Source organism: Globicephala melas, unplaced genomic scaffold, assembly GCF_963455315.2.
Source record: "Globicephala melas unplaced genomic scaffold, mGloMel1.2 SCAFFOLD_584, whole genome shotgun sequence".
Taxonomy (NCBI): domain Eukaryota; kingdom Metazoa; phylum Chordata; class Mammalia; order Artiodactyla; family Delphinidae; genus Globicephala; species Globicephala melas.
The window spans coordinates 41022-67428 of NW_027207745.1; the positions used below are offsets into that span (position 1 = coordinate 41022).

General features: G+C 69.4%; 6 pseudogenes; all 6 read right to left on the reverse strand.

The window, feature by feature from the left end:
- Nucleotides 1-3226: 3226 nt before the first annotated feature.
- Nucleotides 3227-3362, reverse strand: LOC132595724 (5S ribosomal RNA; annotated as a pseudogene).
- A 4124-nt stretch (nt 3363-7486) lies between these two features.
- LOC132595725 (5S ribosomal RNA) lies at nt 7487-7622 on the reverse strand (annotated as a pseudogene).
- Nucleotides 7623-11746: 4124 nt separating this feature from the next.
- On the reverse strand, nt 11747-11882 carry LOC132595726 (5S ribosomal RNA; annotated as a pseudogene).
- A 4124-nt stretch (nt 11883-16006) lies between these two features.
- On the reverse strand, nt 16007-16142 carry LOC132595727 (5S ribosomal RNA; annotated as a pseudogene).
- Nucleotides 16143-20257: 4115 nt separating this feature from the next.
- On the reverse strand, nt 20258-20393 carry LOC132595728 (5S ribosomal RNA; annotated as a pseudogene).
- A 4124-nt stretch (nt 20394-24517) lies between these two features.
- Nucleotides 24518-24653, reverse strand: LOC132595730 (5S ribosomal RNA; annotated as a pseudogene).
- Between the last annotated feature and the right edge of the window lie 1754 nt (nt 24654-26407).

Genomic DNA, 26407 nt, shown 5'->3' on the forward strand with positions numbered 1-26407 from the left:
AGGAGAAAGCGGAGCGGAAGGCAAAAATCCTACAGCACCCGGTATTCCCAGGAGCTCTCCCATCCAGGAGGTCTCCCATCCAAGTTCGAACCAGGCCCGACCCTGCTTACCTTCCGAGATCCAGACTTGATCGGGCCCGTCTAGGCTGGTTTGACAGTAGGTGTCAGTGGGTCGCAGGCTGCCTCGTGAGGCGCAGCTTAGCAGGCCCATGGGACTTACCGCCAGCCCAGCGGCCCGCCCGCCTAGGCAGAGGAACGGAGGTCTCGGGGACCGGGTGGTGCCGGAGATTTTGGCGACCACCCAGCCCAGGGTGGGAGGGACCCAGGAAACGTTTCGGCGCTTGGCCTCCCACCCCAGATCCCGCAGGTCGCTCACAGGGATGTGGCCCCGGAGGCTTCAGGGCCCGGGGCCTGCGGTCCTTTGGGCATCCCACCTGCCCGCCCACGCTGCGCTAGGCGCAGCCCTGTCGCAGACCGGGCCGGCCTTCCTGCCCGACAGCAGCTGGCCCGAAGCCAGTGGGAGCCACCATTGAGTTGGCAAAGCCCCTTAAACCCAGCAACGCACCCTTGCCCCCACACCACCGTCCGAGCTCAGGACCCCGCCCCAGGTGGCCGGCAGTCCCGCGGAAGCCGCCTGGGCCCTCTATCCCTCTCCGGCACCCGGCCACGGTGAAACGGTGGAGGGGGGGCTTTTTCCGGATGGAGCTGTGGAGAGACACCCACCGGCAGACAGGTGGCGGCGCCGGGGCTGGGATCCAGTGGGGACCGCCAGGTGCAGGTCGAGGGGCTCGCGGGCCGCATGGACGGCACCCGGGTCCGTGGCCATGTCTGCTTCGAGTCAGGGGACCAACGGAGCATATGGTGTGCCGCTGCCTTCCAGGGACGCCTTCTGGCCGCCTGGCCGCTCAGGCAGGCGGGGAGCGCCCCATCAGACGCTTGCTGTGGTTGGAGGGGCCTGAGGAGGTGGGGCCTGCAGCGGTACCTGACAGGGGCGGAGACGGCCGCCTCCACCACCGCCGCCACCATCGCCGCCACCGCGAGCGACAAAAGGAGTAAGCGGAGCGGGAGGCAAAAGGCCGACAGCACCCGGTATTCCCAGGAGCTCTCCCAGCCGGGACGTCTCCCATCCAAGTTCGAAACAGGCCCGACCCTGCTTAGCTTCCGAGATCCAGACTTGATCGGGCCCGTCTAGGCTGCTTTGGTAGTAGGTGTCGGTGGGTCGTGGGCTGCCTCTTGAGGCGCAGCTTAGCAGGCCGTTGGGCCTTACCGCCAGCCTAGCGGCCCGCCCGCACTGGCAGGGCCCCGCCGCCCACCTTGGCAGAGGAACGGAGGTCTCGGTGATCGGGTGGTGGCGGAGGTGTTGGCGACCACCCAGCCCAGGGAGGGCAGGACCCAGCAAAAGTTTCGGCGCTTGGCCTCCCATCCCAGACCCCGCAGGTCGCTCACAGGGATGTGGCCCCAGAGGCTTCAGGGCCCGGGGCCTGCGGTCCCTTGGGCATCCCACCTGCCCGCCCACGCTGCGCTAGGCACAGCCCTTTCGCAGACCGGGCCAGCCTTCCTGCCCGACAGCAGCTGGCCCGAAGCCAGTGGGAGCCACCTTTGAGTTGGCAAAGCCCCTTACCCAGCAATGCCACCCTTGCCCCCACACCACCGTCCGAGCTCAGGACCCCGCCCCAGGTGTCCAGCAGGCCCGCGGAAGCGGCTTGGGCCCTCTATCCCTCTTCGGCACCCGGCCGCGGCGAAACGGTGGAGGGGGGGCTTTTTCCGGATGGAGCTTTGGAGAGACACCCCCCGGCAGACAGGTGGCGGCGCCGGGGCTGGGATCCAGTGGGGACCGCCAGGTGCAGGTCGAGGGGCTCGCGGGCCGCATGGACGGCACCCGGGTCCGCGGCCATGTCTGCTTCGAGTCAGGGGACCAACGGAGCATATGGTGTGCTGCTGCCTTCCAGGGATGCCTTTTGGCCGCCTGGCCGCTCAGGCAGGCGGGGAGCGCCCCATCAGACGCTTGCTGTGGTGGGAGGGGCCTGAGGAGGTGGGGCCTGCAGCGGTACCTGGTATCCGGCGGGGGCGGAGACGGCGGCCGCCGCCTCCGCCACCGCGGGCGACAAAAAGAGAAAGCGGAGCGGGAGGCAAAAAGCCTACAGCACCCGGTATTCCCAGGAGCTCTCCCATCCAGGAGGTCTCCCATCCAAGTTCTAACCAGGCCCGACCCTTCTTAGCTTCCGAGATCCAGACTTGATCGGGCCCGTCTAGGCTGCTTTGGCTGTAGGTGTTGGTGGGTCGCGGGCTGCCTCTTGAGGCGCAGTTTAGCAGGCCATTGGGCCTTACCGCCAGCCCAGGGGCCCGCCCACCCTGGCAGGGCCCCGCCGCCCACCTAGGCAGAGGAACAGAGGTCCTGGGGACCGGTTGCTGGCGAGGTGTTGGCGACCACCCAGCCCAGGGCGGGCGGGACCAAGGAAACATTTCGGCGCTTGGCCTCCCACCCCAGATCCCGCAGGTCGCTCACAAGGATGTGGCCCCGGAGGCTTCAGGGCCTGGGGCCTGCGGTCCCTTGGGCATCTCACCTGCCTGCCCTCGCTGCGCTAGGCGCAGCCCTGTCGCAGACTGGGCCGGCCTTCCTGCCCGACAGCAGCTGGCCCGAAGCCAGTGGGAGCCACCGTTGAGTTGGCAAAGCCCCTTAGACCCAGCAACGCCACCCTTGCCCCCACAACACCGTCGAGCTCTGTACCCCGGCCCAGGTGGCCGGCAGGCACTTGGAAGCGGCCTGGGCCCTCTATCCCTCTCCGGCACCAAGCCGCGGCGAAACGGTGGAGGTGGTGCTTTTTCCGGATGGAGCTGTGGAGAGACACCCCCCGGCAGACAGGTGGCGGCGCCGGGGCTGGGCTCCAGTGGGGGCCGCCAGGTGCAGGTCGAGGGGCTCGCGGGCCGCTTGGACGGCACCCGGGTCTGCGGCCATGTCTGCTTCGCGTCAGGGGACCAACGGAGCATCTGGTGTGCCGCTGTCTTCCAGGGACGCCTTCTGGCCGCCTGGCCGCTCAGGCAGGCGGGGAGCGCCCCATCAGACGCTTGCTGTGGTGGGAGGGTCCTGAGGAGGTGGGGCCTGCAGCGGTACCCCGCGGGGGCGGAGACGGCCGCCGCCGCCACCGCCGCCGCCACCGCCGCCACCGCCGCCACCGCCACGACCGCCGCGGTCGACAAAATGAGAATGTGTGTAGCGGGAGGCAAAAAGCCTACAGCACCTGGCGTTCCCAGGAGCTCTCCCGTCCAGGAGGTCTGCCATCCAACTACTAACCAGGCCCAACCCTGCTTAGCTTCCGAGATCGAGTCGAGATCGGGCCCGTCTAGGGTGGTTTGGCCGTAGACACTGGGGGGGTCGCGGGCTTCCACTTGAGGTGCAGCTTAGCAGGCGCTTGGGCCTTACCGCCGGCCCAGTGGCCCGCCCGCCCCGGCAGGGCCCCGCTGCCCGCCTAGGCAGGGGAACGGAGGTCTCGGGGACCGGGCGGTGGCAGAGGAGTTGGCGACCACCCAGCCCAGGGCGGGAGGGACCCAGGAAACGTTTCGGCGCTTGGCCTCCCACCGCAGATCCCGCAGGTCGCTCACAGGGATGTTGCCCCGGAGGCTTCAGGGCCCGGGGTCGGCGGTGCCTTGGGCATCCCACCTGCGCGCCCACGCTGCGCTAGGTGCAGCCCAGAAGCAGACTGGTCCGACCCTCCTGTCCTACAGCAGCTGGCCCGAAGCCACTGGGAGCCACCATTGAGTTGGCACGGCCCCTTAGACACAGCAAGGCCACCCTTGTCCCGACGCCACCGTTCGAGCTCAGGACCCCGCCCCAGGTGGCCGGCAGGTCCGGGGAAGTGGCCTGGGCCCTCGATCCCGCTCCTGCCCACGGCCGCGGCGAAGGGGCAGAAGGGGTGCTTTTTCCGGATGGAGCTGTGGAGAGACACCCCGGAAGACAGGTGGCGGTGCCGGGGCTGGACTCCAGTGGCTGCGGCCAGGTGCGGCTCGCGGGGCTCGCGGGCCGAACGGACGGCACCCGGGTCCGCGGCCATGTCTGGGTGACGTCAGGCCGCCCCCTGGAGCGGCTGGTGTGTCGCTGCCTTCCAGGGACGCCTTCTGGCCGCCTGGCCGGTCAGGCAGGTGGGGAGTGCCCCATCAGACGCTTGCTGTGGTGGGAGGGGCCTGAGGAGGTGGGGCCTGCAGCGGTACCTGGTACCCGGCGGGGGCGTAGACGGCCGCCGCCGCCGCCACTGTGGGCGACAAAAGGAGAAAGCGGAGCGGAAGGCAAAAATCCTACAGCACCCGGTATTCCCAGGAGCTCTCCCATCCAGGAGGTCTCCCATCCAAGTTCGAACCAGGCCCGACCCTGCTTACCTTCCGAGATCCAGACTTGATCGGGCCCGTCTAGGCTGGTTTGACAGTAGGTGTCAGTGGGTCGCAGGCTGCCTCGTGAGGCGCAGCTTAGCAGGCCCATGGGACTTACCGCCAGCCCAGCGGCCCGCCCGCCTAGGCAGAGGAACGGAGGTCTCGGGGACCGGGTGGTGCCGGAGATTTTGGCGACCACCCAGCCCAGGGTGGGAGGGACCCAGGAAACGTTTCGGCGCTTGGCCTCCCACCCCAGATCCCGCAGGTCGCTCACAGGGATGTGGCCCCGGAGGCTTCAGGGCCCGGGGCCTGCGGTCCTTTGGGCATCCCACCTGCCCGCCCACGCTGCGCTAGGCGCAGCCCTGTCGCAGACCGGGCCGGCCTTCCTGCCCGACAGCAGCTGGCCCGAAGCCAGTGGGAGCCACCATTGAGTTGGCAAAGCCCCTTAAACCCAGCAACGCACCCTTGCCCCCACACCACCGTCCGAGCTCAGGACCCCGCCCCAGGTGGCCGGCAGTCCCGCGGAAGCCGCCTGGGCCCTCTATCCCTCTCCGGCACCCGGCCACGGTGAAACGGTGGAGGGGGGGCTTTTTCCGGATGGAGCTGTGGAGAGACACCCACCGGCAGACAGGTGGCGGCGCCGGGGCTGGGATCCAGTGGGGACCGCCAGGTGCAGGTCGAGGGGCTCGCGGGCCGCATGGACGGCACCCGGGTCCGTGGCCATGTCTGCTTCGAGTCAGGGGACCAACGGAGCATATGGTGTGCCGCTGCCTTCCAGGGACGCCTTCTGGCCGCCTGGCCGCTCAGGCAGGCGGGGAGCGCCCCATCAGACGCTTGCTGTGGTTGGAGGGGCCTGAGGAGGTGGGGCCTGCAGCGGTACCTGACAGGGGCGGAGACGGCCGCCTCCACCACCGCCGCCACCATCGCCGCCACCGCGAGCGACAAAAGGAGTAAGCGGAGCGGGAGGCAAAAGGCCGACAGCACCCGGTATTCCCAGGAGCTCTCCCAGCCGGGACGTCTCCCATCCAAGTTCGAAACAGGCCCGACCCTGCTTAGCTTCCGAGATCCAGACTTGATCGGGCCCGTCTAGGCTGCTTTGGTAGTAGGTGTCGGTGGGTCGTGGGCTGCCTCTTGAGGCGCAGCTTAGCAGGCCGTTGGGCCTTACCGCCAGCCTAGCGGCCCGCCCGCACTGGCAGGGCCCCGCCGCCCACCTTGGCAGAGGAACGGAGGTCTCGGTGATCGGGTGGTGGCGGAGGTGTTGGCGACCACCCAGCCCAGGGAGGGCAGGACCCAGCAAAAGTTTCGGCGCTTGGCCTCCCATCCCAGACCCCGCAGGTCGCTCACAGGGATGTGGCCCCAGAGGCTTCAGGGCCCGGGGCCTGCGGTCCCTTGGGCATCCCACCTGCCCGCCCACGCTGCGCTAGGCACAGCCCTTTCGCAGACCGGGCCAGCCTTCCTGCCCGACAGCAGCTGGCCCGAAGCCAGTGGGAGCCACCTTTGAGTTGGCAAAGCCCCTTACCCAGCAATGCCACCCTTGCCCCCACACCACCGTCCGAGCTCAGGACCCCGCCCCAGGTGTCCAGCAGGCCCGCGGAAGCGGCTTGGGCCCTCTATCCCTCTTCGGCACCCGGCCGCGGCGAAACGGTGGAGGGGGGGCTTTTTCCGGATGGAGCTTTGGAGAGACACCCCCCGGCAGACAGGTGGCGGCGCCGGGGCTGGGATCCAGTGGGGACCGCCAGGTGCAGGTCGAGGGGCTCGCGGGCCGCATGGACGGCACCCGGGTCCGCGGCCATGTCTGCTTCGAGTCAGGGGACCAACGGAGCATATGGTGTGCTGCTGCCTTCCAGGGATGCCTTTTGGCCGCCTGGCCGCTCAGGCAGGCGGGGAGCGCCCCATCAGACGCTTGCTGTGGTGGGAGGGGCCTGAGGAGGTGGGGCCTGCAGCGGTACCTGGTATCCGGCGGGGGCGGAGACGGCGGCCGCCGCCTCCGCCACCGCGGGCGACAAAAAGAGAAAGCGGAGCGGGAGGCAAAAAGCCTACAGCACCCGGTATTCCCAGGAGCTCTCCCATCCAGGAGGTCTCCCATCCAAGTTCTAACCAGGCCCGACCCTTCTTAGCTTCCGAGATCCAGACTTGATCGGGCCCGTCTAGGCTGCTTTGGCTGTAGGTGTTGGTGGGTCGCGGGCTGCCTCTTGAGGCGCAGTTTAGCAGGCCATTGGGCCTTACCGCCAGCCCAGGGGCCCGCCCACCCTGGCAGGGCCCCGCCGCCCACCTAGGCAGAGGAACAGAGGTCCTGGGGACCGGTTGCTGGCGAGGTGTTGGCGACCACCCAGCCCAGGGCGGGCGGGACCAAGGAAACATTTCGGCGCTTGGCCTCCCACCCCAGATCCCGCAGGTCGCTCACAAGGATGTGGCCCCGGAGGCTTCAGGGCCTGGGGCCTGCGGTCCCTTGGGCATCTCACCTGCCTGCCCTCGCTGCGCTAGGCGCAGCCCTGTCGCAGACTGGGCCGGCCTTCCTGCCCGACAGCAGCTGGCCCGAAGCCAGTGGGAGCCACCGTTGAGTTGGCAAAGCCCCTTAGACCCAGCAACGCCACCCTTGCCCCCACAACACCGTCGAGCTCTGTACCCCGGCCCAGGTGGCCGGCAGGCACTTGGAAGCGGCCTGGGCCCTCTATCCCTCTCCGGCACCAAGCCGCGGCGAAACGGTGGAGGTGGTGCTTTTTCCGGATGGAGCTGTGGAGAGACACCCCCCGGCAGACAGGTGGCGGCGCCGGGGCTGGGCTCCAGTGGGGGCCGCCAGGTGCAGGTCGAGGGGCTCGCGGGCCGCTTGGACGGCACCCGGGTCTGCGGCCATGTCTGCTTCGCGTCAGGGGACCAACGGAGCATCTGGTGTGCCGCTGTCTTCCAGGGACGCCTTCTGGCCGCCTGGCCGCTCAGGCAGGCGGGGAGCGCCCCATCAGACGCTTGCTGTGGTGGGAGGGTCCTGAGGAGGTGGGGCCTGCAGCGGTACCCCGCGGGGGCGGAGACGGCCGCCGCCGCCACCGCCGCCGCCACCGCCGCCACCGCCGCCACCGCCACGACCGCCGCGGTCGACAAAATGAGAATGTGTGTAGCGGGAGGCAAAAAGCCTACAGCACCTGGCGTTCCCAGGAGCTCTCCCGTCCAGGAGGTCTGCCATCCAACTACTAACCAGGCCCAACCCTGCTTAGCTTCCGAGATCGAGTCGAGATCGGGCCCGTCTAGGGTGGTTTGGCCGTAGACACTGGGGGGGTCGCGGGCTTCCACTTGAGGTGCAGCTTAGCAGGCGCTTGGGCCTTACCGCCGGCCCAGTGGCCCGCCCGCCCCGGCAGGGCCCCGCTGCCCGCCTAGGCAGGGGAACGGAGGTCTCGGGGACCGGGCGGTGGCAGAGGAGTTGGCGACCACCCAGCCCAGGGCGGGAGGGACCCAGGAAACGTTTCGGCGCTTGGCCTCCCACCGCAGATCCCGCAGGTCGCTCACAGGGATGTTGCCCCGGAGGCTTCAGGGCCCGGGGTCGGCGGTGCCTTGGGCATCCCACCTGCGCGCCCACGCTGCGCTAGGTGCAGCCCAGAAGCAGACTGGTCCGACCCTCCTGTCCTACAGCAGCTGGCCCGAAGCCACTGGGAGCCACCATTGAGTTGGCACGGCCCCTTAGACACAGCAAGGCCACCCTTGTCCCGACGCCACCGTCCGAGCTCAGGACCCCGCCCCAGGTGGCCGGCAGGTCCGGGGAAGTGGCCTGGGCCCTCGATCCCGCTCCTGCCCACGGCCGCGGCGAAGGGGCAGAAGGGGTGCTTTTTCCGGATGGAGCTGTGGAGAGACACCCCGGAAGACAGGTGGCGGTGCCGGGGCTGGACTCCAGTGGCTGCGGCCAGGTGCGGCTCGCGGGGCTCGCGGGCCGAACGGACGGCACCCGGGTCCGCGGCCATGTCTGGGTGACGTCAGGCCGCCCCCTGGAGCGGCTGGTGTGTCGCTGCCTTCCAGGGACGCCTTCTGGCCGCCTGGCCGGTCAGGCAGGTGGGGAGTGCCCCATCAGACGCTTGCTGTGGTGGGAGGGGCCTGAGGAGGTGGGGCCTGCAGCGGTACCTGGTACCCGGCGGGGGCGTAGACGGCCGCCGCCGCCGCCACTGTGGGCGACAAAAGGAGAAAGCGGAGCGGAAGGCAAAAATCCTACAGCACCCGGTATTCCCAGGAGCTCTCCCATCCAGGAGGTCTCCCATCCAAGTTCGAACCAGGCCCGACCCTGCTTACCTTCCGAGATCCAGACTTGATCGGGCCCGTCTAGGCTGGTTTGACAGTAGGTGTCAGTGGGTCGCAGGCTGCCTCGTGAGGCGCAGCTTAGCAGGCCCATGGGACTTACCGCCAGCCCAGCGGCCCGCCCGCCTAGGCAGAGGAACGGAGGTCTCGGGGACCGGGTGGTGCCGGAGATTTTGGCGACCACCCAGCCCAGGGTGGGAGGGACCCAGGAAACGTTTCGGCGCTTGGCCTCCCACCCCAGATCCCGCAGGTCGCTCACAGGGATGTGGCCCCGGAGGCTTCAGGGCCCGGGGCCTGCGGTCCTTTGGGCATCCCACCTGCCCGCCCACGCTGCGCTAGGCGCAGCCCTGTCGCAGACCGGGCCGGCCTTCCTGCCCGACAGCAGCTGGCCCGAAGCCAGTGGGAGCCACCATTGAGTTGGCAAAGCCCCTTAAACCCAGCAACGCACCCTTGCCCCCACACCACCGTCCGAGCTCAGGACCCCGCCCCAGGTGGCCGGCAGTCCCGCGGAAGCCGCCTGGGCCCTCTATCCCTCTCCGGCACCCGGCCACGGTGAAACGGTGGAGGGGGGGCTTTTTCCGGATGGAGCTGTGGAGAGACACCCACCGGCAGACAGGTGGCGGCGCCGGGGCTGGGATCCAGTGGGGACCGCCAGGTGCAGGTCGAGGGGCTCGCGGGCCGCATGGACGGCACCCGGGTCCGTGGCCATGTCTGCTTCGAGTCAGGGGACCAACGGAGCATATGGTGTGCCGCTGCCTTCCAGGGACGCCTTCTGGCCGCCTGGCCGCTCAGGCAGGCGGGGAGCGCCCCATCAGACGCTTGCTGTGGTTGGAGGGGCCTGAGGAGGTGGGGCCTGCAGCGGTACCTGACAGGGGCGGAGACGGCCGCCTCCACCACCGCCGCCACCATCGCCGCCACCGCGAGCGACAAAAGGAGTAAGCGGAGCGGGAGGCAAAAGGCCGACAGCACCCGGTATTCCCAGGAGCTCTCCCAGCCGGGACGTCTCCCATCCAAGTTCGAAACAGGCCCGACCCTGCTTAGCTTCCGAGATCCAGACTTGATCGGGCCCGTCTAGGCTGCTTTGGTAGTAGGTGTCGGTGGGTCGTGGGCTGCCTCTTGAGGCGCAGCTTAGCAGGCCGTTGGGCCTTACCGCCAGCCTAGCGGCCCGCCCGCACTGGCAGGGCCCCGCCGCCCACCTTGGCAGAGGAACGGAGGTCTCGGTGATCGGGTGGTGGCGGAGGTGTTGGCGACCACCCAGCCCAGGGAGGGCAGGACCCAGCAAAAGTTTCGGCGCTTGGCCTCCCATCCCAGACCCCGCAGGTCGCTCACAGGGATGTGGCCCCAGAGGCTTCAGGGCCCGGGGCCTGCGGTCCCTTGGGCATCCCACCTGCCCGCCCACGCTGCGCTAGGCACAGCCCTTTCGCAGACCGGGCCAGCCTTCCTGCCCGACAGCAGCTGGCCCGAAGCCAGTGGGAGCCACCTTTGAGTTGGCAAAGCCCCTTACCCAGCAATGCCACCCTTGCCCCCACACCACCGTCCGAGCTCAGGACCCCGCCCCAGGTGTCCAGCAGGCCCGCGGAAGCGGCTTGGGCCCTCTATCCCTCTTCGGCACCCGGCCGCGGCGAAACGGTGGAGGGGGGGCTTTTTCCGGATGGAGCTTTGGAGAGACACCCCCCGGCAGACAGGTGGCGGCGCCGGGGCTGGGATCCAGTGGGGACCGCCAGGTGCAGGTCGAGGGGCTCGCGGGCCGCATGGACGGCACCCGGGTCCGCGGCCATGTCTGCTTCGAGTCAGGGGACCAACGGAGCATATGGTGTGCTGCTGCCTTCCAGGGATGCCTTTTGGCCGCCTGGCCGCTCAGGCAGGCGGGGAGCGCCCCATCAGACGCTTGCTGTGGTGGGAGGGGCCTGAGGAGGTGGGGCCTGCAGCGGTACCTGGTATCCGGCGGGGGCGGAGACGGCGGCCGCCGCCTCCGCCACCGCGGGCGACAAAAAGAGAAAGCGGAGCGGGAGGCAAAAAGCCTACAGCACCCGGTATTCCCAGGAGCTCTCCCATCCAGGAGGTCTCCCATCCAAGTTCTAACCAGGCCCGACCCTTCTTAGCTTCCGAGATCCAGACTTGATCGGGCCCGTCTAGGCTGCTTTGGCTGTAGGTGTTGGTGGGTCGCGGGCTGCCTCTTGAGGCGCAGTTTAGCAGGCCATTGGGCCTTACCGCCAGCCCAGGGGCCCGCCCACCCTGGCAGGGCCCCGCCGCCCACCTAGGCAGAGGAACAGAGGTCCTGGGGACCGGTTGCTGGCGAGGTGTTGGCGACCACCCAGCCCAGGGCGGGCGGGACCAAGGAAACATTTCGGCGCTTGGCCTCCCACCCCAGATCCCGCAGGTCGCTCACAAGGATGTGGCCCCGGAGGCTTCAGGGCCTGGGGCCTGCGGTCCCTTGGGCATCTCACCTGCCTGCCCTCGCTGCGCTAGGCGCAGCCCTGTCGCAGACTGGGCCGGCCTTCCTGCCCGACAGCAGCTGGCCCGAAGCCAGTGGGAGCCACCGTTGAGTTGGCAAAGCCCCTTAGACCCAGCAACGCCACCCTTGCCCCCACAACACCGTCGAGCTCTGTACCCCGGCCCAGGTGGCCGGCAGGCACTTGGAAGCGGCCTGGGCCCTCTATCCCTCTCCGGCACCAAGCCGCGGCGAAACGGTGGAGGTGGTGCTTTTTCCGGATGGAGCTGTGGAGAGACACCCCCCGGCAGACAGGTGGCGGCGCCGGGGCTGGGCTCCAGTGGGGGCCGCCAGGTGCAGGTCGAGGGGCTCGCGGGCCGCTTGGACGGCACCCGGGTCTGCGGCCATGTCTGCTTCGCGTCAGGGGACCAACGGAGCATCTGGTGTGCCGCTGTCTTCCAGGGACGCCTTCTGGCCGCCTGGCCGCTCAGGCAGGCGGGGAGCGCCCCATCAGACGCTTGCTGTGGTGGGAGGGTCCTGAGGAGGTGGGGCCTGCAGCGGTACCCCGCGGGGGCGGAGACGGCCGCCGCCGCCACCGCCGCCGCCACCGCCGCCACCGCCGCCACCGCCACGACCGCCGCGGTCGACAAAATGAGAATGTGTGTAGCGGGAGGCAAAAAGCCTACAGCACCTGGCGTTCCCAGGAGCTCTCCCGTCCAGGAGGTCTGCCATCCAACTACTAACCAGGCCCAACCCTGCTTAGCTTCCGAGATCGAGTCGAGATCGGGCCCGTCTAGGGTGGTTTGGCCGTAGACACTGGGGGGGTCGCGGGCTTCCACTTGAGGTGCAGCTTAGCAGGCGCTTGGGCCTTACCGCCGGCCCAGTGGCCCGCCCGCCCCGGCAGGGCCCCGCTGCCCGCCTAGGCAGGGGAACGGAGGTCTCGGGGACCGGGCGGTGGCAGAGGAGTTGGCGACCACCCAGCCCAGGGCGGGAGGGACCCAGGAAACGTTTCGGCGCTTGGCCTCCCACCGCAGATCCCGCAGGTCGCTCACAGGGATGTTGCCCCGGAGGCTTCAGGGCCCGGGGTCGGCGGTGCCTTGGGCATCCCACCTGCGCGCCCACGCTGCGCTAGGTGCAGCCCAGAAGCAGACTGGTCCGACCCTCCTGTCCTACAGCAGCTGGCCCGAAGCCACTGGGAGCCACCATTGAGTTGGCACGGCCCCTTAGACACAGCAAGGCCACCCTTGTCCCGACGCCACCGTCCGAGCTCAGGACCCCGCCCCAGGTGGCCGGCAGGTCCGGGGAAGTGGCCTGGGCCCTCGATCCCGCTCCTGCCCACGGCCGCGGCGAAGGGGCAGAAGGGGTGCTTTTTCCGGATGGAGCTGTGGAGAGACACCCCGGAAGACAGGTGGCGGTGCCGGGGCTGGACTCCAGTGGCTGCGGCCAGGTGCGGCTCGCGGGGCTCGCGGGCCGAACGGACGGCACCCGGGTCCGCGGCCATGTCTGGGTGACGTCAGGCCGCCCCCTGGAGCGGCTGGTGTGTCGCTGCCTTCCAGGGACGCCTTCTGGCCGCCTGGCCGGTCAGGCAGGTGGGGAGTGCCCCATCAGACGCTTGCTGTGGTGGGAGGGGCCTGAGGAGGTGGGGCCTGCAGCGGTACCTGGTACCCGGCGGGGGCGTAGACGGCCGCCGCCGCCGCCACTGTGGGCGACAAAAGGAGAAAGCGGAGCGGAAGGCAAAAATCCTACAGCACCCGGTATTCCCAGGAGCTCTCCCATCCAGGAGGTCTCCCATCCAAGTTCGAACCAGGCCCGACCCTGCTTACCTTCCGAGATCCAGACTTGATCGGGCCCGTCTAGGCTGGTTTGACAGTAGGTGTCAGTGGGTCGCAGGCTGCCTCGTGAGGCGCAGCTTAGCAGGCCCATGGGACTTACCGCCAGCCCAGCGGCCCGCCCGCCTAGGCAGAGGAACGGAGGTCTCGGGGACCGGGTGGTGCCGGAGATTTTGGCGACCACCCAGCCCAGGGTGGGAGGGACCCAGGAAACGTTTCGGCGCTTGGCCTCCCACCCCAGATCCCGCAGGTCGCTCACAGGGATGTGGCCCCGGAGGCTTCAGGGCCCGGGGCCTGCGGTCCTTTGGGCATCCCACCTGCCCGCCCACGCTGCGCTAGGCGCAGCCCTGTCGCAGACCGGGCCGGCCTTCCTGCCCGACAGCAGCTGGCCCGAAGCCAGTGGGAGCCACCATTGAGTTGGCAAAGCCCCTTAAACCCAGCAACGCACCCTTGCCCCCACACCACCGTCCGAGCTCAGGACCCCGCCCCAGGTGGCCGGCAGTCCCGCGGAAGCCGCCTGGGCCCTCTATCCCTCTCCGGCACCCGGCCACGGTGAAACGGTGGAGGGGGGGCTTTTTCCGGATGGAGCTGTGGAGAGACACCCACCGGCAGACAGGTGGCGGCGCCGGGGCTGGGATCCAGTGGGGACCGCCAGGTGCAGGTCGAGGGGCTCGCGGGCCGCATGGACGGCACCCGGGTCCGTGGCCATGTCTGCTTCGAGTCAGGGGACCAACGGAGCATATGGTGTGCCGCTGCCTTCCAGGGACGCCTTCTGGCCGCCTGGCCGCTCAGGCAGGCGGGGAGCGCCCCATCAGACGCTTGCTGTGGTTGGAGGGGCCTGAGGAGGTGGGGCCTGCAGCGGTACCTGACAGGGGCGGAGACGGCCGCCTCCACCACCGCCGCCACCATCGCCGCCACCGCGAGCGACAAAAGGAGTAAGCGGAGCGGGAGGCAAAAGGCCGACAGCACCCGGTATTCCCAGGAGCTCTCCCAGCCGGGACGTCTCCCATCCAAGTTCGAAACAGGCCCGACCCTGCTTAGCTTCCGAGATCCAGACTTGATCGGGCCCGTCTAGGCTGCTTTGGTAGTAGGTGTCGGTGGGTCGTGGGCTGCCTCTTGAGGCGCAGCTTAGCAGGCCGTTGGGCCTTACCGCCAGCCTAGCGGCCCGCCCGCACTGGCAGGGCCCCGCCGCCCACCTTGGCAGAGGAACGGAGGTCTCGGTGATCGGGTGGTGGCGGAGGTGTTGGCGACCACCCAGCCCAGGGAGGGCAGGACCCAGCAAAAGTTTCGGCGCTTGGCCTCCCATCCCAGACCCCGCAGGTCGCTCACAGGGATGTGGCCCCAGAGGCTTCAGGGCCCGGGGCCTGCGGTCCCTTGGGCATCCCACCTGCCCGCCCACGCTGCGCTAGGCACAGCCCTTTCGCAGACCGGGCCAGCCTTCCTGCCCGACAGCAGCTGGCCCGAAGCCAGTGGGAGCCACCTTTGAGTTGGCAAAGCCCCTTACCCAGCAATGCCACCCTTGCCCCCACACCACCGTCCGAGCTCAGGACCCCGCCCCAGGTGTCCAGCAGGCCCGCGGAAGCGGCTTGGGCCCTCTATCCCTCTTCGGCACCCGGCCGCGGCGAAACGGTGGAGGGGGGGCTTTTTCCGGATGGAGCTTTGGAGAGACACCCCCCGGCAGACAGGTGGCGGCGCCGGGGCTGGGATCCAGTGGGGACCGCCAGGTGCAGGTCGAGGGGCTCGCGGGCCGCATGGACGGCACCCGGGTCCGCGGCCATGTCTGCTTCGAGTCAGGGGACCAACGGAGCATATGGTGTGCTGCTGCCTTCCAGGGATGCCTTTTGGCCGCCTGGCCGCTCAGGCAGGCGGGGAGCGCCCCATCAGACGCTTGCTGTGGTGGGAGGGGCCTGAGGAGGTGGGGCCTGCAGCGGTACCTGGTATCCGGCGGGGGCGGAGACGGCGGCCGCCGCCTCCGCCACCGCGGGCGACAAAAAGAGAAAGCGGAGCGGGAGGCAAAAAGCCTACAGCACCCGGTATTCCCAGGAGCTCTCCCATCCAGGAGGTCTCCCATCCAAGTTCTAACCAGGCCCGACCCTTCTTAGCTTCCGAGATCCAGACTTGATCGGGCCCGTCTAGGCTGCTTTGGCTGTAGGTGTTGGTGGGTCGCGGGCTGCCTCTTGAGGCGCAGTTTAGCAGGCCATTGGGCCTTACCGCCAGCCCAGGGGCCCGCCCACCCTGGCAGGGCCCCGCCGCCCACCTAGGCAGAGGAACAGAGGTCCTGGGGACCGGTTGCTGGCGAGGTGTTGGCGACCACCCAGCCCAGGGCGGGCGGGACCAAGGAAACATTTCGGCGCTTGGCCTCCCACCCCAGATCCCGCAGGTCGCTCACAAGGATGTGGCCCCGGAGGCTTCAGGGCCTGGGGCCTGCGGTCCCTTGGGCATCTCACCTGCCTGCCCTCGCTGCGCTAGGCGCAGCCCTGTCGCAGACTGGGCCGGCCTTCCTGCCCGACAGCAGCTGGCCCGAAGCCAGTGGGAGCCACCGTTGAGTTGGCAAAGCCCCTTAGACCCAGCAACGCCACCCTTGCCCCCACAACACCGTCGAGCTCTGTACCCCGGCCCAGGTGGCCGGCAGGCACTTGGAAGCGGCCTGGGCCCTCTATCCCTCTCCGGCACCAAGCCGCGGCGAAACGGTGGAGGTGGTGCTTTTTCCGGATGGAGCTGTGGAGAGACACCCCCCGGCAGACAGGTGGCGGCGCCGGGGCTGGGCTCCAGTGGGGGCCGCCAGGTGCAGGTCGAGGGGCTCGCGGGCCGCTTGGACGGCACCCGGGTCTGCGGCCATGTCTGCTTCGCGTCAGGGGACCAACGGAGCATCTGGTGTGCCGCTGTCTTCCAGGGACGCCTTCTGGCCGCCTGGCCGCTCAGGCAGGCGGGGAGCGCCCCATCAGACGCTTGCTGTGGTGGGAGGGTCCTGAGGAGGTGGGGCCTGCAGCGGTACCCCGCGGGGGCGGAGACGGCCGCCGCCGCCACCGCCGCCGCCACCGCCGCCACCGCCGCCACCGCCACGACCGCCGCGGTCGACAAAATGAGAATGTGTGTAGCGGGAGGCAAAAAGCCTACAGCACCTGGCGTTCCCAGGAGCTCTCCCGTCCAGGAGGTCTGCCATCCAACTACTAACCAGGCCCAACCCTGCTTAGCTTCCGAGATCGAGTCGAGATCGGGCCCGTCTAGGGTGGTTTGGCCGTAGACACTGGGGGGGTCGCGGGCTTCCACTTGAGGTGCAGCTTAGCAGGCGCTTGGGCCTTACCGCCGGCCCAGTGGCCCGCCCGCCCCGGCAGGGCCCCGCTGCCCGCCTAGGCAGGGGAACGGAGGTCTCGGGGACCGGGCGGTGGCAGAGGAGTTGGCGACCACCCAGCCCAGGGCGGGAGGGACCCAGGAAACGTTTCGGCGCTTGGCCTCCCACCGCAGATCCCGCAGGTCGCTCACAGGGATGTTGCCCCGGAGGCTTCAGGGCCCGGGGTCGGCGGTGCCTTGGGCATCCCACCTGCGCGCCCACGCTGCGCTAGGTGCAGCCCAGAAGCAGACTGGTCCGACCCTCCTGTCCTACAGCAGCTGGCCCGAAGCCACTGGGAGCCACCATTGAGTTGGCACGGCCCCTTAGACACAGCAAGGCCACCCTTGTCCCGACGCCACCGTCCGAGCTCAGGACCCCGCCCCAGGTGGCCGGCAGGTCCGGGGAAGTGGCCTGGGCCCTCGATCCCGCTCCTGCCCACGGCCGCGGCGAAGGGGCAGAAGGGGTGCTTTTTCCGGATGGAGCTGTGGAGAGACACCCCGGAAGACAGGTGGCGGTGCCGGGGCTGGACTCCAGTGGCTGCGGCCAGGTGCGGCTCGCGGGGCTCGCGGGCCGAACGGACGGCACCCGGGTCCGCGGCCATGTCTGGGTGACGTCAGGCCGCCCCCTGGAGCGGCTGGTGTGTCGCTGCCTTCCAGGGACGCCTTCTGGCCGCCTGGCCGGTCAGGCAGGTGGGGAGTGCCCCATCAGACGCTTGCTGTGGTGGGAGGGGCCTGAGGAGGTGGGGCCTGCAGCGGTACCTGGTACCCGGCGGGGGCGTAGACGGCCGCCGCCGCCGCCACTGTGGGCGACAAAAGGAGAAAGCGGAGTGGAAGGCAAAAATCCTACAGCACCCGGTATTCCCAGGAGCTCTCCCATCCAGGAGGTCTCCCATCCAAGTTCGAACCAGGCCCGACCCTGCTTACCTTCCGAGATCCAGACTTGATCGGGCCCGTCTAGGCTGGTTTGACAGTAGGTGTCAGTGGGTCGCAGGCTGCCTCGTGAGGCGCAGCTTAGCAGGCCCATGGGACTTACCGCCAGCCCAGCGGCCCGCCCGCCTAGGCAGAGGAACGGAGGTCTCGGGGACCGGGTGGTGCCGGAGATTTTGGCGACCACCCAGCCCAGGGTGGGAGGGACCCAGGAAACGTTTCGGCGCTTGGCCTCCCACCCCAGATCCCGCAGGTCGCTCACAGGGATGTGGCCCCGGAGGCTTCAGGGCCCGGGGCCTGCGGTCCTTTGGGCATCCCACCTGCCCGCCCACGCTGCGCTAGGCGCAGCCCTGTCGCAGACCGGGCCGGCCTTCCTGCCTGACAGCAGCTGGCCCGAAGCCAGTGGGAGCCACCATTGAGTTGGCAAAGCCCCTTAAACCCAGCAACGCACCCTTGCCCCCACACCACCGTCCGAGCTCAGGACCCCGCCCCAGGTGGCCGGCAGTCCCGCGGAAGCCGCCTGGGCCCTCTATCCCTCTCCGGCACCCGGCCACGGTGAAACGGTGGAGGGGGGGCTTTTTCCGGATGGAGCTGTGGAGAGACACCCACCGGCAGACAGGTGGCGGCGCCGGGGCTGGGATCCAGTGGGGACCGCCAGGTGCAGGTCGAGGGGCTCGCGGGCCGCATGGACGGCACCCGGGTCCGTGGCCATGTCTGCTTCGAGTCAGGGGACCAACGGAGCATATGGTGTGCCGCTGCCTTCCAGGGACGCCTTCTGGCCGCCTGGCCGCTCAGGCAGGCGGGGAGCGCCCCATCAGACGCTTGCTGTGGTTGGAGGGGCCTGAGGAGGTGGGGCCTGCAGCGGTACCTGACAGGGGCGGAGACGGCCGCCTCCACCACCGCTGCCACCATCGCCGCCACCGCGAGCGACAAAAGGAGTAAGCGGAGCGGGAGGCAAAAGGCCGACAGCACCCGGTATTCCCAGGAGCTCTCCCAGCCGGGACGTCTCCCATCCAAGTTCGAAGCAGGCCCGACCCTGCTTAGCTTCCGAGATCCAGACTTGATCGGGCCCGTCTAGGCTGCTTTGGTAGTAGGTGTCGGTGGGTCGTGGGCTGCCTCTTGAGGCGCAGCTTAGCAGGCCGTTGGGCCTTACCGCCAGCCTAGCGGCCCGCCCGCACTGGCAGGGCCCCGCCGCCCACCTTGGCAGAGGAACGGAGGTCTCGGTGATCGGGTGGTGGCGGAGGTGTTGGCGACCACCCAGCCCAGGGAGGGCAGGACCCAGCAAAAGTTTCGGCGCTTGGCCTCCCATCCCAGACCCCGCAGGTCGCTCACAGGGATGTGGCCCCAGAGGCTTCAGGGCCCGGGGCCTGCGGTCCCTTGGGCATCCCACCTGCCCGCCCACGCTGCGCTAGGCACAGCCCTTTCGCAGACCGGGCCAGCCTTCCTGCCCGACAGCAGCTGGCCCGAAGCCAGTGGGAGCCACCTTTGAGTTGGCAAAGCCCCTTACCCAGCAATGCCACCCTTGCCCCCACACCACCGTCCGAGCTCAGGACCCCGCCCCAGGTGTCCAGCAGGCCCGCGGAAGCGGCTTGGGCCCTCTATCCCTCTTCGGCACCCGGCCGCGGCGAAACGGTGGAGGGGGGGCTTTTTCCGGATGGAGCTTTGGAGAGACACCCCCCGGCAGACAGGTGGCGGCGCCGGGGCTGGGATCCAGTGGGGACCGCCAGGTGCAGGTCGAGGGGCTCGCGGGCCGCATGGACGGCACCCGGGTCCGCGGCCATGTCTGCTTCGAGTCAGGGGACCAACGGAGCATATGGTGTGCTGCTGCCTTCCAGGGATGCCTTTTGGCCGCCTGGCCGCTCAGGCAGGCGGGGAGCGCCCCATCAGACGCTTGCTGTGGTGGGAGGGGCCTGAGGAGGTGGGGCCTGCAGCGGTACCTGGTATCCGGCGGGGGCGGAGACGGCGGCCGCCGCCTCCGCCACCGCGGGCGACAAAAAGAGAAAGCGGAGCGGGAGGCAAAAAGCCTACAGCACCCGGTATTCCCAGGAGCTCTCCCATCCAGGAGGTCTCCCATCCAAGTTCTAACCAGGCCCGACCCTTCTTAGCTTCCGAGATCCAGACTTGATCGGGCCCGTCTAGGCTGCTTTGGCTGTAGGTGTTGGTGGGTCGCGGGCTGCCTCTTGAGGCGCAGTTTAGCAGGCCATTGGGCCTTACCGCCAGCCCAGGGGCCCGCCCACCCTGGCAGGGCCCCGCCGCCCACCTAGGCAGAGGAACAGAGGTCCTGGGGACCGGTTGCTGGCGAGGTGTTGGCGACCACCCAGCCCAGGGCGGGCGGGACCAAGGAAACATTTCGGCGCTTGGCCTCCCACCCCAGATCCCGCAGGTCGCTCACAAGGATGTGGCCCCGGAGGCTTCAGGGCCTGGGGCCTGCGGTCCCTTGGGCATCTCACCTGCCTGCCCTCGCTGCGCTAGGCGCAGCCCTGTCGCAGACTGGGCCGGCCTTCCTGCCCGACAGCAGCTGGCCCGAAGCCAGTGGGAGCCACCGTTGAGTTGGCAAAGCCCCTTAGACCCAGCAACGCCACCCTTGCCCCCACAACACCGTCGAGCTCTGTACCCCGGCCCAGGTGGCCGGCAGGCACTTGGAAGCGGCCTGGGCCCTCTATCCCTCTCCGGCACCAAGCCGCGGCGAAACGGTGGAGGTGGTGCTTTTTCCGGATGGAGCTGTGGAGAGACACCCCCCGGCAGACAGGTGGCGGCGCCGGGGCTGGGCTCCAGTGGGGGCCGCCAGGTGCAGGTCGAGGGGCTCGCGGGCCGCTTGGACGGCACCCGGGTCTGCGGCCATGTCTGCTTCGCGTCAGGGGACCAACGGAGCATCTGGTGTGCCGCTGTCTTCCAGGGACGCCTTCTGGCCGCCTGGCCGCTCAGGCAGGCGGGGAGCGCCCCATCAGACGCTTGCTGTGGTGGGAGGGTCCTGAGGAGGTGGGGCCTGCAGCGGTACCCCGCGGGGGCGGAGACGGCCGCCGCCGCCACCGCCGCCGCCACCGCCGCCACCGCCACGACCGCCGCGGTCGACAAAATGAGAATGTGTGTAGCGGGAGGCAAAAAGCCTACAGCACCTGGCGTTCCCAGGAGCTCTCCCGTCCAGGAGGTCTGCCATCCAACTACTAACCAGGCCCAACCCTGCTTAGCTTCCGAGATCGAGTCGAGATCGGGCCCGTCTAGGGTGGTTTGGCCGTAGACACTGGGGGGGTCGCGGGCTTCCACTTGAGGTGCAGCTTAGCAGGCGCTTGGGCCTTACCGCCGGCCCAGTGGCCCGCCCGCCCCGGCAGGGCCCCGCTGCCCGCCTAGGCAGGGGAACGGAGGTCTCGGGGACCGGGCGGTGGCAGAGGAGTTGGCGACCACCCAGCCCAGGGCGGGAGGGACCCAGGAAACGTTTCGGCGCTTGGCCTCCCACCGCAGATCCCGCAGGTCGCTCACAGGGATGTTGCCCCGGAGGCTTCAGGGCCCGGGGTCGGCGGTGCCTTGGGCATCCCACCTGCGCGCCCACGCTGCGCTAGGTGCAGCCCAGAAGCAGACTGGTCCGACCCTCCTGTCCTACAGCAGCTGGCCCGAAGCCACTGGGAGCCACCATTGAGTTGGCACAGCCCCTTAGACACAGCAAGGCCACCCTTGTCCCGACGCCACCGTCCGAGCTCAGGACCCCGCCCCAGGTGGCCGGCAGGTCCGGGGAAGTGGCCTGGGCCCTCGATCCCGCTCCTGCCCACGGCCGCGGCGAAGGGGCAGAAGGGGTGCTTTTTCCGGATGGAGCTGTGGAGAGACACCCCGGAAGACAGGTGGCGGTGCCGGGGCTGGACTCCAGTGGCTGCGGCCAGGTGCGGCTCGCGGGGCTCGCGGGCCGAACGGACGGCACCCGGGTCCGCGGCCATGTCTGGGTGACGTCAGGCCGCCCCCTGGAGCGGCTGGTGTGTCGCTGCCTTCCAGGGACGCCTTCTGGCCGCCTGGCCGGTCAGGCAGGTGGGGAGTGCCCCATCAGACGCTTGCTGTGGTGGGAGGGGCCTGAGGAGGTGGGGCCTGCAGCGGTACCTGGTACCCGGCGGGGGCGTAGACGGCCGCCGCCGCCGCCACTGTGGGCGACAAAAGGAGAAAGCGGAGCGGAAGGCAAAAATCCTACAGCACCCGGTATTCCCAGGAGCTCTCCCATCCAGGAGGTCTCCCATCCAAGTTCGAACCAGGCCCGACCCTGCTTACCTTCCGAGATCCAGACTTGATCGGGCCCGTCTAGGCTGGTTTGACAGTAGGTGTCAGTGGGTCGCAGGCTGCCTCGTGAGGCGCAGCTTAGCAGGCCCATGGGACTTACCGCCAGCCCAGCGGCCCGCCCGCCTAGGCAGAGGAACGGAGGTCTCGGGGACCGGGTGGTGCCGGAGATTTTGGCGACCACCCAGCCCAGGGTGGGAGGGACCCAGGAAACGTTTCGGCGCTTGGCCTCCCACCCCAGATCCCGCAGGTCGCTCACAGGGATGTGGCCCCGGAGGCTTCAGGGCCCGGGGCCTGCGGTCCTTTGGGCATCCCACCTGCCCGCCCACGCTGCGCTAGGCGCAGCCCTGTCGCAGACCGGGCCGGCCTTCCTGCCCGACAGCAGCTGGCCCGAAGCCAGTGGGAGCCACCATTGAGTTGGCAAAGCCCCTTAAACCCAGCAACGCACCCTTGCCCCCACACCACCGTCCGAGCTCAGGACCCCGCCCCAGGTGGCCGGCAGTCCCGCGGAAGCCGCCTGGGCCCTCTATCCCTCTCCGGCACCCGGCCACGGTGAAACGGTGGAGGGGGGGCTTTTTCCGGATGGAGCTGTGGAGAGACACCCACCGGCAGACAGGTGGCGGCGCCGGGGCTGGGATCCAGTGGGGACCGCCAGGTGCAGGTCGAGGGGCTCGCGGGCCGCATGGACGGCACCCGGGTCCGTGGCCATGTCTGCTTCGAGTCAGGGGACCAACGGAGCATATGGTGTGCCGCTGCCTTCCAGGGACGCCTTCTGGCCGCCTGGCCGCTCAGGCAGGCGGGGAGCGCCCCATCAGACGCTTGCTGTGGTTGGAGGGGCCTGAGGAGGTGGGGCCTGCAGCGGTACCTGACAGGGGCGGAGACGGCCGCCTCCACCACCGCCGCCACCATCGCCGCCACCGCGAGCGACAAAAGGAGTAAGCGGAGCGGGAGGCAAAAGGCCGACAGCACCCGGTATTCCCAGGAGCTCTCCCAGCCGGGACGTCTCCCATCCAAGTTCGAAACAGGCCCGACCCTGCTTAGCTTCCGAGATCCAGACTTGATCGGGCCCGTCTAGGCTGCTTTGGTAGTAGGTGTCGGTGGGTCGTGGGCTGCCTCTTGAGGCGCAGCTTAGCAGGCCGTTGGGCCTTACCGCCAGCCTAGCGGCCCGCCCGCACTGGCAGGGCCCCGCCGCCCACCTTGGCAGAGGAACGGAGGTCTCGGTGATCGGGTGGTGGCGGAGGTGTTGGCGACCACCCAGCCCAGGGAGGGCAGGACCCAGCAAAAGTTTCGGCGCTTGGCCTCCCATCCCAGACCCCGCAGGTCGCTCACAGGGATGTGGCCCCAGAGGCTTCAGGGCCCGGGGCCTGCGGTCCCTTGGGCATCCCACCTGCCCGCCCACGCTGCGCTAGGCACAGCCCTTTCGCAGACCGGGCCAGCCTTCCTGCCCGACAGCAGCTGGCCCGAAGCCAGTGGGAGCCACCTTTGAGTTGGCAAAGCCCCTTACCCAGCAATGCCACCCTTGCCCCCACACCACCGTCCGAGCTCAGGACCCCGCCCCAGGTGTCCAGCAGGCCCGCGGAAGCGGCTTGGGCCCTCTATCCCTCTTCGGCACCCGGCCGCGGCGAAACGGTGGAGGGGGGGCTTTTTCCGGATGGAGCTTTGGAGAGACACCCCCCGGCAGACAGGTGGCGGCGCCGGGGCTGGGATCCAGTGGGGACCGCCAGGTGCAGGTCGAGGGGCTCGCGGGCCGCATGGACGGCACCCGGGTCCGCGGCCATGTCTGCTTCGAGTCAGGGGACCAACGGAGCATATGGTGTGCTGCTGCCTTCCAGGGATGCCTTTTGGCCGCCTGGCCGCTCAGGCAGGCGGGGAGCGCCCCATCAGACGCTTGCTGTGGTGGGAGGGGCCTGAGGAGGTGGGGCCTGCAGCGGTACCTGGTATCCGGCGGGGGCGGAGACGGCGGCCGCCGCCTCCGCCACCGCGGGCGACAAAAAGAGAAAGCGGAGCGGGAGGCAAAAAGCCTACAGCACCCGGTATTCCCAGGAGCTCTCCCATCCAGGAGGTCTCCCATCCAAGTTCTAACCAGGCCCGACCCTTCTTAGCTTCCGAGATCCAGACTTGATCGGGCCCGTCTAGGCTGCTTTGGCTGTAGGTGTTGGTGGGTCGCGGGCTGCCTCTTGAGGCGCAGTTTAGCAGGCCATTGGGCCTTACCGCCAGCCCAGGGGCCCGCCCACCCTGGCAGGGCCCCGCCGCCCACCTAGGCAGAGGAACAGAGGTCCTGGGGACCGGTTGCTGGCGAGGTGTTGGCGACCACCCAGCCCAGGGCGGGCGGGACCAAGGAAACATTTCGGCGCTTGGCCTCCCACCCCAGATCCCGCAGGTCGCTCACAAGGATGTGGCCCCGGAGGCTTCAGGGCCTGGGGCCTGCGGTCCCTTGGGCATCTCACCTGCCTGCCCTCGCTGCGCTAGGCGCAGCCCTGTCGCAGACTGGGCCGGCCTTCCTGCCCGACAGCAGCTGGCCCGAAGCCAGTGGGAGCCACCGTTGAGTTGGCAAAGCCCCTTAGACCCAGCAACGCCACCCTTGCCCCCACAACACCGTCGAGCTCTGTACCCCGGCCCAGGTGGCCGGCAGGCACTTGGAAGCGGCCTGGGCCCTCTATCCCTCTCCGGCACCAAGCCGCGGCGAAACGGTGGAGGTGGTGCTTTTTCCGGATGGAGCTGTGGAGAGACACCCCCCGGCAGACAGGTGGCGGCGCCGGGGCTGGGCTCCAGTGGGGGCCGCCAGGTGCAGGTCGAGGGGCTCGCGGGCCGCTTGGACGGCACCCGGGTCTGCGGCCATGTCTGCTTCGCGTCAGGGGACCAACGGAGCATCTGGTGTGCCGCTGTCTTCCAGGGACGCCTTCTGGCCGCCTGGCCGCTCAGGCAGGCGGGGAGCGCCCCATCAGACGCTTGCTGTGGTGGGAGGGTCCTGAGGAGGTGGGGCCTGCAGCGGTACCCCGCGGGGGCGGAGACGGCCGCCGCCGCCACCGCCGCCGCCACCGCCGCCACCGCCGCCACCGCCACGACCGCCGCGGTCGACAAAATGAGAATGTGTGTAGCGGGAGGCAAAAAGCCTACAGCACCTGGCGTTCCCAGGAGCTCTCCCGTCCAGGAGGTCTGCCATCCAACTACTAACCAGGCCCAACCCTGCTTAGCTTCCGAGATCGAGTCGAGATCGGGCCCGTCTAGGGTGGTTTGGCCGTAGACACTGGGGGGGTCGCGGGCTTCCACTTGAGGTGCAGCTTAGCAGGCGCTTGGGCCTTACCGCCGGCCCAGTGGCCCGCCCGCCCCGGCAGGGCCCCGCTGCCCGCCTAGGCAGGGGAACGGAGGTCTCGGGGACCGGGCGGTGGCAGAGGAGTTGGCGACCACCCAGCCCAGGGCGGGAGGGACCCAGGAAACGTTTCGGCGCTTGGCCTCCCACCGCAGATCCCGCAGGTCGCTCACAGGGATGTTGCCCCGGAGGCTTCAGGGCCCGGGGTCGGCGGTGCCTTGGGCATCCCACCTGCGCGCCCACGCTGCGCTAGGTGCAGCCCAGAAGCAGACTGGTCTGACCCTCCTGTCCTACAGCAGCTGGCCCGAAGCCACTGGGAGCCACCATTGAGTTGGCACGGCCCCTTAGACACAGCAAGGCCACCCTTGTCCCGACGCCACCGTCCGAGCTCAGGACCCCGCCCCAGGTGGCCGGCAGGTCCGGGGAAGTGGCCTGGGCCCTCGATCCCGCTCCTGCCCACGGCCGCGGCGAAGGGGCAGAAGGGGTGCTTTTTCCGGATGGAGCTGTGGAGAGACACCCCGGAAGACAGGTGGCGGTGCCGGGGCTGGACTCCAGTGGCTGCGGCCAGGTGCGGCTCGCGGGGCTCGCGGGCCGAACGGACGGCACCCGGGTCCGCGGCCATGTCTGGGTGACGTCAGGCCGCCCCCTGGAGCGGCTGGTGTGTCGCTGCCTTCCAGGGACGCCTTCTGGCCGCCTGGCCGGTCAGGCAGGTGGGGAGTGCCCCATCAGACGCTTGCTGTGGTGGGAGGGGCCTGAGGAGGTGGGGCCTGCAGCGGTACCTGGTACCCGGCGGGGGCGTAGACGGCCGCCGCCGCCGCCACTGTGGGCGACAAAAGGAGAAAGCGGAGCGGAAGGCAAAAATCCTACAGCACCCGGTATTCCCAGGAGCTCTCCCATCCAGGAGGTCTCCCATCCAAGTTCGAACCAGGCCCGACCCTGCTTACCTTCCGAGATCCAGACTTGATCGGGCCCGTCTAGGCTGGTTTGACAGTAGGTGTCAGTGGGTCGCAGGCTGCCTCGTGAGGCGCAGCTTAGCAGGCCCATGGGACTTACCGCCAGCCCAGCGGCCCGCCCGCCTAGGCAGAGGAACGGAGGTCTCGGGGACCGGGTGGTGCCGGAGATTTTGGCGACCACCCAGCCCAGGGTGGGAGGGACCCAGGAAACGTTTCGGCGCTTGGCCTCCCACCCCAGATCCCGCAGGTCGCTCACAGGGATGTGGCCCCGGAGGCTTCAGGGCCCGGGGCCTGCGGTCCTTTGGGCATCCCACCTGCCCGCCCACGCTGCGCTAGGCGCAGCCCTGTCGCAGACCGGGCCGGCCTTCCTGCCCGACAGCAGCTGGCCCGAAGCCAGTGGGAGCCACCATTGAGTTGGCAAAGCCCCTTAAACCCAGCAACGCACCCTTGCCCCCACACCACCGTCCGAGCTCAGGACCCCGCCCCAGGTGGCCGGCAGTCCCGCGGAAGCCGCCTGGGCCCTCTATCCCTCTCCGGCACCCGGCCACGGTGAAACGGTGGAGGGGGGGCTTTTTCCGGATGGAGCTGTGGAGAGACACCCACCGGCAGACAGGTGGCGGCGCCGGGGCTGGGATCCAGTGGGGACCGCCAGGTGCAGGTCGAGGGGCTCGCGGGCCGCATGGACGGCACCCGGGTCCGTGGCCATGTCTGCTTTGAGTCAGGGGACCAACGGAGCA